The 12,205-nt window shown below is 38.9% G+C and overlaps 1 protein-coding gene across 4 annotated transcripts in view; it reads right to left on the bottom strand.

The window, feature by feature from the left end:
- Window positions 1-12,205, bottom strand: part of PDE5A (phosphodiesterase 5A) — a 104,544-nt gene that overhangs the window by 63,358 nt on the left and 28,981 nt on the right. For 2 of the 4 annotated variants that reach the window (XM_038136760.1, XM_038136764.1), the window contains exon 3: window positions 9,005-9,107. The exons of the other annotated variants lie outside the window; for them this stretch is intronic. The gene's annotated coding sequence lies outside the window, so the exon portion shown is untranslated. The remainder of the gene's footprint in view (window positions 1-9,004; window positions 9,108-12,205) is intronic. 4 annotated transcript variants of the gene reach the window in all.

The following is a 12,205-nucleotide window of genomic DNA, read 5'->3' as shown; positions in this document are numbered from 1 at the left end:
TGCTGCTGTGCACAGACCAGAAATAAAAAACAGTGGTGGAAAGAGGGGGAAAAGCTGGAGCTGTGAAACAGACAAAGACACTGAGTTCTGTAGTGGCTCAAGGTCTCAGTTACATGAGCAGGGCTTCCAGCAGTGCAATTTCTTCCTGGATACAAGTAGGGATTTAGTTCCTTCTGATTTCCTGCCATTTTTGTCTAATTGCCTAATTTTACTGACTTGATAGACAAAGAGTCAGAATTCCTCACCTCTATTTCCACCCCGTCACGAATTAGGATTATTTTTGTTATAACTAGTTATTTATTTATTACTGAAAAAGATGTTAATTCATAATAAAAATTCAGAATCCCATATGGATGAAGCAGATGAATCACACATGTACTGAACATGGATTTGAAACACCAGCCTGTCAGTGTCATCCAGTGGAATTTGGCCAGAAGTTGCACTATAAATGTGTGGGACCTACTTTGTCATAGGTTATATTTTGCTTGCCTTCTACAGTAGAACACTGATGTCTGATTTTGAATCATTATTTTTCCATTTATTCTCATTTGATATATGCAAATATGTCAGTGACTGGAAGTGGAGAAAGTTGGCAATTTATCTTTTCAAAGAGATCATCTAAGAATCAGCAAACTAACAAACAAGGATTGATTACTATTGCTGAAGTAAGAAGGATTGCACTGCCTGTTTTGACATTCCCAGCAAGGACAATTAAAAGTGTGTCACCCACCTATGGCTTGAACTTGAAGGAATTTTGCTTGCTTTTGTAATATAGGTGTAAAAGAATATAAGGGACGTTAGAGAAAGAGGGAAAGGGGTTTAGTCTGTATCAGTTGCAAACAGCAGGAGATGAGAGGCTGTTATTTCATTACCATTCTACTGCATGTGATCTCTGAAAGACTCCTCAAGTCTTTTGAAAAGTCTGGAAAAGCTCTTATCTATACCATCTGTATCTATATCTTTATCTCAAAAGTTTTTGAACACTGCCCTAAAGTACTTAGTTATTAGGGCAAGTTCAAATTCCTTTTACCCAGTGGTAGAAGGAAATTGTCACTTTGTAACTTGTCTTTTATGAAAAGGAAAAAAAAAAAAAACCACCCTATAATTCTTTTCAGGAACTTAAGCAAAAAAAGTTTTCAGAGAAAAATTTCTATTCAGGGGAAAACACTGAAAAGCCCCACGTGGCACAGCCTCAGCAAACATTACATATAGAACATAGCCTGGTGGCTGTGCAGCAGTGGAGAGTGCTCGTGGGCACTCACAGGCCCTGAAGGGTTCAATACTCATGAAATGGTTAATGATGGCAAATTATCCAGGGGAATAGCCTCTATTCCATGCAGCCTTGTAAAGGATGTTTTCCTGACTTGTTTCGCATCCCATATTGCTGGACTTGTTTTTCTCAGCCAATCCTTAGTGAGGCTGCTGAGCTGGGCCCTGCTCAGGCTCCAGCAAACTGCAGCAATGAGGTTAATGCCCCCCAGTGAGATTCATTAAAGTTTTTCATCTGGACTTGCCTTTTCTTCAGCAGAGGTTACTGATCCCTATAATTTGATGACAAAGGTTTTAATGAAATTTGTGCTAAAGAGCATTCATTTAGAGAAAAAACCCCAAAACTATCAAATACTTTTAGTAATATTTAAAGTAACCTGGATTATTTTGAAGTACTGGTTCTAAGGGTTTAACTACCTTTGATTTATATTAAAAAATATTAGAGGATGGTAATCTAGAAGTGTGATCATGACAGAAACCTTTTTGTCTCGTTAATTTTCAGCCAAAAGAAGACCAGCGTCTTCTCCCCGTGTCTTTTTTTTCAAGGCCTTATGGTACTGTTTGTTTGGGAAGTACGGCCTTCTTGAAACCAAAGCTAGCTAGGAAAGAAGAACAATTTAATTTAGATTATAATTTGCAATTTAATTTGAGGCTGAGAAGACATTCTGAGAAGCATGGTAGTAATCCAGTGGAGGGAGAGTGAGATAAATAAGCTTGCACAAATGTCAGCACTAATAAGGATCCTGTTTTCAGCAGCTGAGGCAGAGTGGTCAGGAACAGCTCAATTATGTCCGTGCTGTACCACGGCTAGTGGTGCAGATAAAACCAGAGAAACCTCCCAGTGTCTGGCTCTGAAATTTGGTAGCAAAATACTGGAGGCTATTCCTGACGTGCTCATTAGGAATTCAAACAAATTCTTACTCTCTTTCAACTTGCAAGGAGATGCAAAGCTTTCTTTCAGTCTCCAGCCTTAGAAGATAGTTTTAAACAATGACACACAAGTACACGAGTCTCACTTCAGAGGCTGCTTCAGTTTCCATGATAATTTAGGAGGTAACATGTTCTGTTGTACGTTTCCTGGATTGGAATTCAATAGAGCTGTAGCATTTCATCTCTCAGAGCTTATTTCTCCTCCTACCCCCAGTCTGTTAGGAGCTAATAAGCTAAACCTTAAAGATAGCCTCATATTACAGATATTGCACAGTTCCTAAATACAGTGGGAACAGTTATTCAGGATCAAGTGCTGTTGTGAGACACAAATAATATTAAACATTACCTTGAGAGTTCACTTTTCATTTCTGTGCTGAGAACAGAGATGTGAATGTGGAACTCTGATGAAGACTTTGGGGCTTTAGACATGATGTTCGCTTTAAAGCTTCATCTATGAGCTTAAAGGCATTTCAAATAAAATATTTTATTCTTTCAGGGTTTTTTTTTGCATGGATGTAATTGGTCAAATATATACAAAATCTGTCTACAGGCCTTGCCTCTGTACATATTTAGGCAAACAGAGACTGTTTCTATAAATTATGATAAAATGTACAAATTGTATAGCAAATGACAAACATTGTAAAATGTTGTCTGAAAAGTTCAGCCAAGCACTAGATACAAATTGAATTTGATTTTCAAGATTCCAGACAAACATATTTTTGTCTCTCTAGATTTATGAGCCGTTCTAGTTCTCCACTAATTTTCCCTTAGTTCTTGGAGCTGTGTTTATATTTGGTTCATTTGGCCTACTCGAGCATCCTTTTCTATGCCAGTCCTTAAGTTTGATTTTCCAGTCAAGTACTCTTCTGGGGACACTCAGCACATCAATCCCTCGAGGGCTAAATTTGGAAAGCACAGCATCAATTGTTATCATTAACTGCCTTTAGAGTACATTGGAGTAGTGAGAGAAGTGATAGATTTCCCAAAGCTTCCTAAAGAACCATTTCCTACTTCAGACCAGGACACATGCTCTGCTATCTGTTTAATCAAGTAACAGAAGGAACAGTCATAGTCAAAAGCCAGAAGAGGAACAATTATCTAGTCAGATAATTTGAACATCTTTAAAATTTGACTCCACAGTGCAGTAGAGTATAATTTCATTTTCCTCCAGACATTAAAATTATTAATAATAAGAAGAAGTCACTATAAATTATGAACAGTACAAAGTGTTCAAACCAACTCAGTTGTAAATTTCTTTTGGCAAAATTCCAGAGGTCTTCCAGGGAAGATTTTTTTGCCTGATACTGTGCCGCCTTTGCATTTTGTTTCTTTTAGTACCAGCAAAGAGAAGCAGAAGGCTGGACCAGGCATTCTTCTGGGCAGGAGATGAAGAGATCAAGAAAGCCTTCTGATATTACCTTGAAGAAGGATATAGGCTACTGGCTTAGGTTGGGAGTAATGGGAGGTGAGTTATTTCATAACTAGTTTGGATAGTTTCCGTGAGCTGGTGAGAGAAAAATGATATAATTCTGAAACTATAGTAGAGAAAGCACAAATAGCAAATTACTCTAATGAAAGCTTTTGTGAGCAAATCCTTTCATTATAGCTATTCCAAATGTGCAAAAGGGCAAAGTAACAAGTCTAAATACATTTTGCTTTTTCTTAAGCAGTGCCCAGTGTGCCTTGAGCTCCATTTGTTCAAGTGAGTAGGAATATGGTGATACAAAAGCAGATGGTGTTTGCTGCTATTGGATGACAGATGTTCCCTTATCCCTGAGATTATGCAGTTCAGTGTAATGCATTTATAGCTGGGTTATGCAAAATACTGAGCACCCTCAGCTCACATTAATGGCCAGGGCAGCTGGAGGGGGCCGGTGCCTACCAGGAGGTGCACAGCTCTTGGGAGTCAGGGACCTTCTTAGCTGAACTCTTCACCTCAGCTGTTGATTTGGAGATGTCCTGATCATCCCTGTTCAGCACCTTTGGGATCAGCTTGCAGTCACCCTCATTAGGCTTGAAGTCAAAGACCTTCCCTCTTTGCAGGAAATGGATCAAATGCCGAGGAACTCGGTTGATGCAATTGTGTGAATGTAGCAATCCCACTACACAAAAACCGTGTTGAAACACACGTCTCTACGTTGCACTGAGGTAGAAAGGAGATAAGATAATCTCAGTGCTCAGTAGAAAATGCTCACTAAAAGCTAAACAGTTCCAGATGCTGGACAGCCTCCCCTTCAGCTTTACACTGCTGCTGTGTAGCAGCATTGGGTGAGCCCTCCAGTCAGGCCTGATCCTCACTGCCCCTTGAATATGGCCCTCCCAGGATTATCAAATAGGGCTCCTTCTCCTTCCACTGAGGTTTCTTTGAAATGGCCAGAAGCATTTTTGTATTTATTAATATGGACCCTGAGATGAGGCTGGCAAATGTATGAAAGTCAATCATACTGACTTTCATCTATTTAAGAGCTGCCAGAGGAGTGCAAAAGGGGATATCCAACTAATGAGAATTCTATTAAAATTCATTAGGAGGAATTTCTCCACAGTCATAATTTACCAGTTAAAAGTCAATGAGGAACCAAGCTCTTTCTTATTTCAGGGCTGATTGTGTAGAAGGAAGGTACAATCACCTATCCTTAACTTCTGGATGTTACTGCATACTCTAGATGGATATAGTTACAAAGCAATAATTTAGTTAATTCATCCTTGCCTTAAAAGTTCCTGGATTCCTGCTGAACCTCAGCTTTGACCTTCTCTGAATAGAAACAGGAGATAGTAACTTCAAAGCTGATACATTTCCGGGGTAACAGAGTGCACGACCAAGTTTCTGTTAGCACATATTAAAATAAATTTTCAGCAATTAATTCCAATAGTATTTCATTTTATATTTTAGTGCTACAAATAGCAGAGTTCCTTTGCATAAAATTATAACTTTGATTTCTCTTGATGGTTTTCTGTGTTTTGAACAGCAGATTTTTCTTTTTAGCCTATGAAATACTGTAGTTTGAAAAAAAAAATTAATCTCCAAGGAATTACTTCTTTAAAAAAAATGGATCTCTTATACCAGCTCCCTCTAAATTCTTCTCTTTCTTAAACAATGCTGTATTTTTATGTAAGCAATATGCATGCCAGACATTTGTGTGAAAAATATGATGTGTATAGTGCACTTCGTTTATTTCTTGACATAACAACATAAGTTGAAAAAGCACAGCAGTTTATAGGAATTAAGTTAGGATATAAAACAGACTATGTCAAGAGGAGGAGACAATTTGCATTAAAAACAGGGAGACGAGGCCTGGCTACATAGTTCATGCAAATCTTATGTGAACTTTATAAAAACATGAGAGGCACTCACTGCAGCCATGTGACAAAGCACAGAGCATTGTCACCCCGGGACAATCTCACAAACTGGACAGAGTTTCACTGTGGAGAAACCCAAATTCTGAATCGGAAGCTAATAAGTGCACAAACCCCATTGCTTATGGAAGTTCTGTGTGTGAAAGTGCCTCACCACCTCCTGTGACCCAGGAAGGGTCTAGGGCAGCACTCTCTGGCAGCACAGTTTCTTTCCCACTCTCTGCAAAGGGAGGAATTTGTCACTTTGGAACTTGTCTTTTTTGGAACCAGGACTTCAGCAGTCACTGGTAGGAGTTTTAGTGCTATACTGAACAAAACATATTGTCTACCTGAAATCACAACAGAATTTCAGGATGGGCAGGCTGGCATGAAATAAATGTTTGAAGTTCAGTCCACTTCAGGCGATTTGCCCAAAATAATAGGTGATGGTTAAAAATGATACTTGGTTTCCAAATACCCATCTAAATGCATTTTACTTGGCAGCTTGACAGAACAGTCATGTTTAGAATTTTATGCCCTTAAAATCAGAGGTCAGTTAAAGTGTAACTATCCAAACATTAGACTAATTATTGCTACCCAGTGTCTGTCAAGGGCTTTGTTCCTTGTCAAGATGCCTGCACACTTTAGCATAAATACTGTAACTCTCCTTCCCTAGCATCCCTCGTTTCCTTCACCCCAACCCACACACAGAGTGGCATTTAAATAAGATTCTTCACACTGTGTCATAAATATTAATGACATGAAACTCAGAGCTTGGCATTTTTCACTAATGGCCCTCTTCATCACAGTTTCACCCCTGGGCTGCAGCCAGCCCCTGTGTAACTGGCTGACATTTTTTAAAAACATGTTACTATCAAAGTGAAACAAAATACTGAGACAATTTCTCACAAATTAAAATTGTTGGCAAATCCTCTCTCCACATTGTGCGCTTGGGATGTCATTTGGCATGACTTCCTGAACAATGCCCATGTTGGCCTGGCATGGTTAGTCTTGTAATTACTGCTTATGCCTTTCACCTAATCCCTGTAATAGCTCCAAATGAGCTGTGGATGAACATTTGATATAAAACTCAGCCTGGTTGAAAAAAAACCAAACCTACATCTTTCCCTACAATCCAACTTTTCTATGAAGCTTCCAGAAAATTTCCACAGAAAGATTAATACCGTTGTTGGCATTTCTTAATTCTTGTGGTTATTTGCATAATTTCTTTCCTTACAGTCTGAGCTGTACCAGTCATCTGAAATTGTAAATTAAACAACAAACAATGTTTTGGAGATATTTGTGGCAGTGTTCAAGATTTAATTTTCTGTTGTCTTTCTGCCTGAATGAAACACGTACAGCTCAGTCTCTCCATACAAGATAATAAGCCTTCTGAACAAGCTGCCAGACACTGACACACTTCCTGAAACAGCAAGTATGTGTTTGCTTCTTCTTAACCTTCATTTTCCATCTGAGTTAGGACCACAATGTCCACATCCCACAGGCTTGAGCCTTTCAGTTTCTAGATCATCACTGAGAAACTGATGTTTCACTAAAACAATTGTGTGAATGAGAACAATAATAATTTGTCTTTCGCCTTCTGCAGAGAGTAAAAGTAGAAGATGGATAAGCAGAAACATGTTCTGGGCTCATTGAAATCAAATGTATTTCACAGTGTGGTGTGTGTCAGAGCTTCTAGTGCTTTAAATTAAACAGGATAAAGAGCAAACAGAACCACAGGATTGTAGGGCTGAAAGAATAAGAAATCACCTGATACAAGGCAAAAGCAGTAACCTTTGGGGGCTTCCTGGCAGACTTTTGTCAGCCTGCCTTGAAATCTTCAGTAGAGATACACAAAACCTCAGTCAAATTTTCCTGCTGTTCATGGCCTTCTCGTTACAAAATGTTTCTGATTATATGACCAGAGTATTTCTTGAATTTTGTCTTGTTACTTCTGCAGACATATAAAATAGCCTTCTACATGTCTGAGAGACTGTTATCAAGGTTTTCTTCAGTCTGTTTGGCTAAATATTTCACTTTTCCAATATTTTACCCTAATTCATAATTTATAGATCACTTCATCATTTTTATTGCTATGTTTGGGACTGTGTCTGACCAGTCCATGGACTTCCTGAAGTGTGGTCCCTGACCACAGCAATCCAGCTAAAGCCTTATCAGTGCTGCTCTAGCAAAAGGGTTCCTCTGCAAATTTGTCTGCTATCCACATTCCAGAATGACACTCTCTGTTGGCAACAGCACAACGTTGCTAACTCCCGTCCTGTCTGCTCTCAGCTGTCATTTCTATGCTCTTTTCTATCTGAATTTCCCCCTCCTCAGCTATTCCACATTTTCTGTCTGTGCAGGTTATTATTCCTGAGGTTGTAGCTTACACCTGTAGAAGTCAAAAAAGATACAAAGTTTTCCATTTGTATCTCCAGTTTGTCACTACTATGTAGAATCCTATTCTTGACCTCCGAAGTAACGGCTATGAACCAGACTTCATTTGTCTCTAGGTCAAACAAGCCTCTTCTGTGATGTGACCTTTGCACTGGGACAGACCCCAGTGGAACATCCATTTGATACATCCTCCCATTTGATAAAGGAACATAACCGAGCTCTGCATTCCCATTGGACATCCTTTTTCCCTAACTTACTGTGATATGAGACAGTATTACAGACATAACAGTAATGAATGCTAAATAGCTAAGATTCTTAGTTTTACTTTCTGCTTTATAACACAATTTTGAAAAAAAAAATTGCTTAATATGCAGTAAAAAGGGGAACCTTTGAAAGCACACATTTATTTCATGTTGGTTTGTCTCTTCTTCAACATATAGAATTAATTTACCAAGAAATGTTCTTTTGTTCTGAATGCCCTGGAAGTACTTATTATAAGCTTGTGCCTTTTAAAAGTCTGCATAATTTAATGGTTGGGTACCAAATGCAACTTAAATTGTCTCTGCTCTGTGAAGACAAATTCATGATATGCTTCAAATTCAGATAAGTATTTGAATTTTAGAAAGTTGGAGCATTTGCTGACTGGATTTCATCCACTCTGAAGTCTGCAGCCATCCAGTAAATTCAAGGTCAGTATGAGAATGCTTAGATCCAGAATGCAAGTTCTTTTAAGATCTCAAAGTTCTGAAAATTTATGTGTGTTTGCATTTGGTGTTTTGCTTTGCCCTCTGCTACTTAGGTCTTTGTTTTAACATGTAAAGTGCTTCTTTTTTAAAAAAAAGAGCTGTTATCTAGGGGTGTTTATCAGATATATGTCTAACTGTACATAAAATGGTAATGGACCAGTCCACAATTGTGGAATGGGCTGTGGTATCCTCCTGTTGTTTCAGGGTTTGAAGTATTTTATAAACTCCTACTTTTAATTTATGTATGTGCTCAGAGATATGGAATGCTTTGATTCTTAATTTAGAACATTCATACCATGCTTTGACTCTGGAAAACAAAGGCAGCTCACCTAGGAGTTCACAACTCGGAAGGGCTGTTTCCTTTCATTGCTGTCACATTAGAACTTCCTATACCACAGGAGCCCAAGCGTGAAGTGCAAAACTCCAAGTGTTCTGTAGGGTGGAAGCAGAACCATTACTGTACTCAAGTCTTTTGAAAGCAGAAGGAGTGGAAGATTCTCTGGCTGAAGTAAGAAATGCAAGGAAAAACCTACGGGGTCTGTTTTTAAGGATATCGTGGAATAATACTGGAACAAAGTTTGACTTGTAATTGCTACTTTTGGATGATAAAATATTCCATTAGAAAGGGATCACAGCACCCTACATTTCCATGCTACTTAGTTTCCTGAAACCCTAAACCCTTTCTAAGTGTTAACTAATTCACTTTGTAATTCTCCCTTTAGGGAAAAATAGTACTTTCAGACCTTTTTTGACAGATGTTGAAACCTTGTCTCTGGAGGACAGAGTTGTATACCCCAGTTCAAAGCAGAAATAGAGATCTCAGCTCTAGGTTGTCCGCTATATGAATATTGGGTTTAATCCAACAAGTTGGCAAGCATTTAGAACAGCCAAGAGGTGAAGGAGTCCCAGACTTTCCACAAATACTCATGGCCCTTTACAAGTAATACTTGTGTTTCTGTCCCGCAGAGAGATTTTGGAGTGATACTGAGTGACCTGAACTAAATTTGTGTAGAACTTGATCTATTATCTTCACAGCAGATGTTTTCCTGGTGCTCACCCAGGAAAATCCTTGTGCAAATGGGTAAATTAGCAGCACTGTTCCCATTACACAGGTGTCACAAGCTGAGCTGGTGAGCTCTGCGCTTCCAGCACAAGTGAACTGGGTCTGTTACCATGCTTCTTGTGACGCCGTGGCAAGGAAAAGCTCTTTTAATACGGATTTTTTTTGCAAAGTTATTTGTTCAAACTGCTTGAAAACTGTTCCAGTGTGGAAAGCTAGGCTGTCAGCATGGAGCCCTGAAACCTGATGTCTTCCCTATGAGTGTCTTGAGGGCCAAGCTATTCCAGTGAGACGCAAACCTAAAGCCAGCCAGATTTATTTTGTCAGCCTGTAGCTCACTGCAGTTTGTTTGAGCTGAAATCTGAGGGCTTCCAGCAAGGCTGGAGCAAACAGAATTCTAGGTAAGCACATGTGGAGTTTTGGTGTCTGGGGTTGGTTCTCATGCTTGCTCCTATGGCCCTACAAGATTCCTGTAAGCCCAAACCCAGTGCTGTGAGCTCCTCACAGACCTGGTTTCAGAGAACAGTGCGTGTGCAAGGAGCTATGGCTTGGCATCGTGCCCAATTTACTTCCACAGGTAGGAGCTAAAGATGAGATCTTCTTGTGTGGCTGGATAAAATACGTATCCTGCCTTACAGCTGAGGACACATGCACAGTCTTAATCACAAATCTTCACCAAGAAACTGTTTCTAAATAAGTGGATAAGTGTTGGCCAATTGTTTATCACTTTTTTACTGCTGGTATATTTTACGGGAGACCGGATGATCGGAGCAATGCAACAGCATTACAGGAAAATATTCATCCTTTTCCCAGCAAATGCTTGCACTCATTTTTATTTGCTTGTTGTGACAATATGTTTGCAGAAAGTGACTGTAGGACTTGAAATTGAGATTAGTTTAATGATGAGATGGAGTATATTTGAAATAAATTTAGTCCGGAAGGCTATCCGGTCAGGAAGAGGAAACAATATCAAGGAACTAAGTTGAGCAAACAACTCAGATACTGAATTGTGAATATTGAGCACTCAGAAAAATTTCATATGGGCTGACATTTGTTATCTTTTTGCAACAAAGAGAAACTTTCTGTAGTATAAAGGCTGGGTGCTATATTGACCAACAATTTCTCAGAATGAAATTCAGCTGACTCCACTGCCCCTCTCTTCTCAGTCATGCACACTGAATTAGAGTGCATAGAGTATTCCAGTCAAAATAAATGTTTCTATAAAATAAATGACTACATTGCTGAGTAAAGAATAAAGAACATAACTTTCGTTACAACTCTAACTATAGAAGTATCCAATTTTATCATTTTTATGTAAATGAAACTCAGTTAAGTAAGTAATCTTCATGTTGCATCTTCCCTTGGTCTATCTTGCAAAAACCATTAGGGCCCAAATTTTCCACAAAAAAGAATGCAAAACGCTGTCTGCTTGTAAGTTTGTGATTCATGCCTCCTGTCAAGACTACCAAACCAGTAAAAACACTGGAATGTAAAAAAATAAGCATGATTATGTATTTCAGGAAAACAATTTTCTCAAGAATGTTTCTGGAACAAATTTTCAGTGTTTAGCTATTTCTAGTTGATATTTCAGTGATGGAATGCCTACTGGCACCAATTTGTACCGTGGAATTGTCCCACAGGACAATACTTTGCTGTAGTGTGTTTAAGGTGTCTTTTTTTCAGATTCTTGTAGCAGCAAATCCTTTAGCAGCTCATTACTTAATGGAAACTAAACAAAGCTTCTTCCAGGAAAAAAAATGTTGATCTCTATCACCCCACAGTGAACTTCTCTTTTTAAATACATAACACATGCTTTTGGAAAATATCCTCAGTTTAATCTGAACAGTGTAAACTCCAAAGACAAGACCACGTCCTCATTCATCCATCTTGCATAGCTCAAAACTCCAAACTTTCTGGGAAAAAGAAAAGGAAATGCAGAAGATACTTTCGTGTATACAAATCTCCTTGTGTGATATAACTGGACCTTTGTGTGCCATTCCTATTAAAAACAGCCACCTTCACAAATGAGAACTCAGGGGTAGGCTCTTATAAGTAGGGATCCTAGAGGCTCTGGCTGACCTTCTTTGCTCTCTGCTAACAGATATTTCTTCAGGTGTTTTTCCATTTCCTATGGAAACTCTTTTTTGCTTTTTATTGTGCAGCAAGCCCAGTGCTGGCTGCTCCCTCCATACATCGTGACCTTATTGCTGTGTCTGTCTCTGCCAGAGCTGCTGTTCCACAGCTTTTCCATTCCACTGGAACTACCATGACCACTGGTATTAATTGTACCAAAAGAAGTATAGAGTGTAATTTAGGCACAGAAGCCGTGAATTTAGCAGCTGATAAGTTATTAATAGGTTCTGAAAACTATACAATAATGATTCTGATCTTTGACCATGAATATCATATACCTCATGTACAATCTCAATTCACTTGGAGCAGCACTGGATCAGGAGGAAGGATGCTTATA

The sequence above is a fragment of the Motacilla alba genome, chromosome 4 (genome assembly GCF_015832195.1).
Source record: "Motacilla alba alba isolate MOTALB_02 chromosome 4, Motacilla_alba_V1.0_pri, whole genome shotgun sequence".
NCBI lineage: Eukaryota > Metazoa > Chordata > Aves > Passeriformes > Motacillidae > Motacilla > Motacilla alba.
This window is presented reverse-complemented; position numbering and strand designations above follow the sequence as displayed.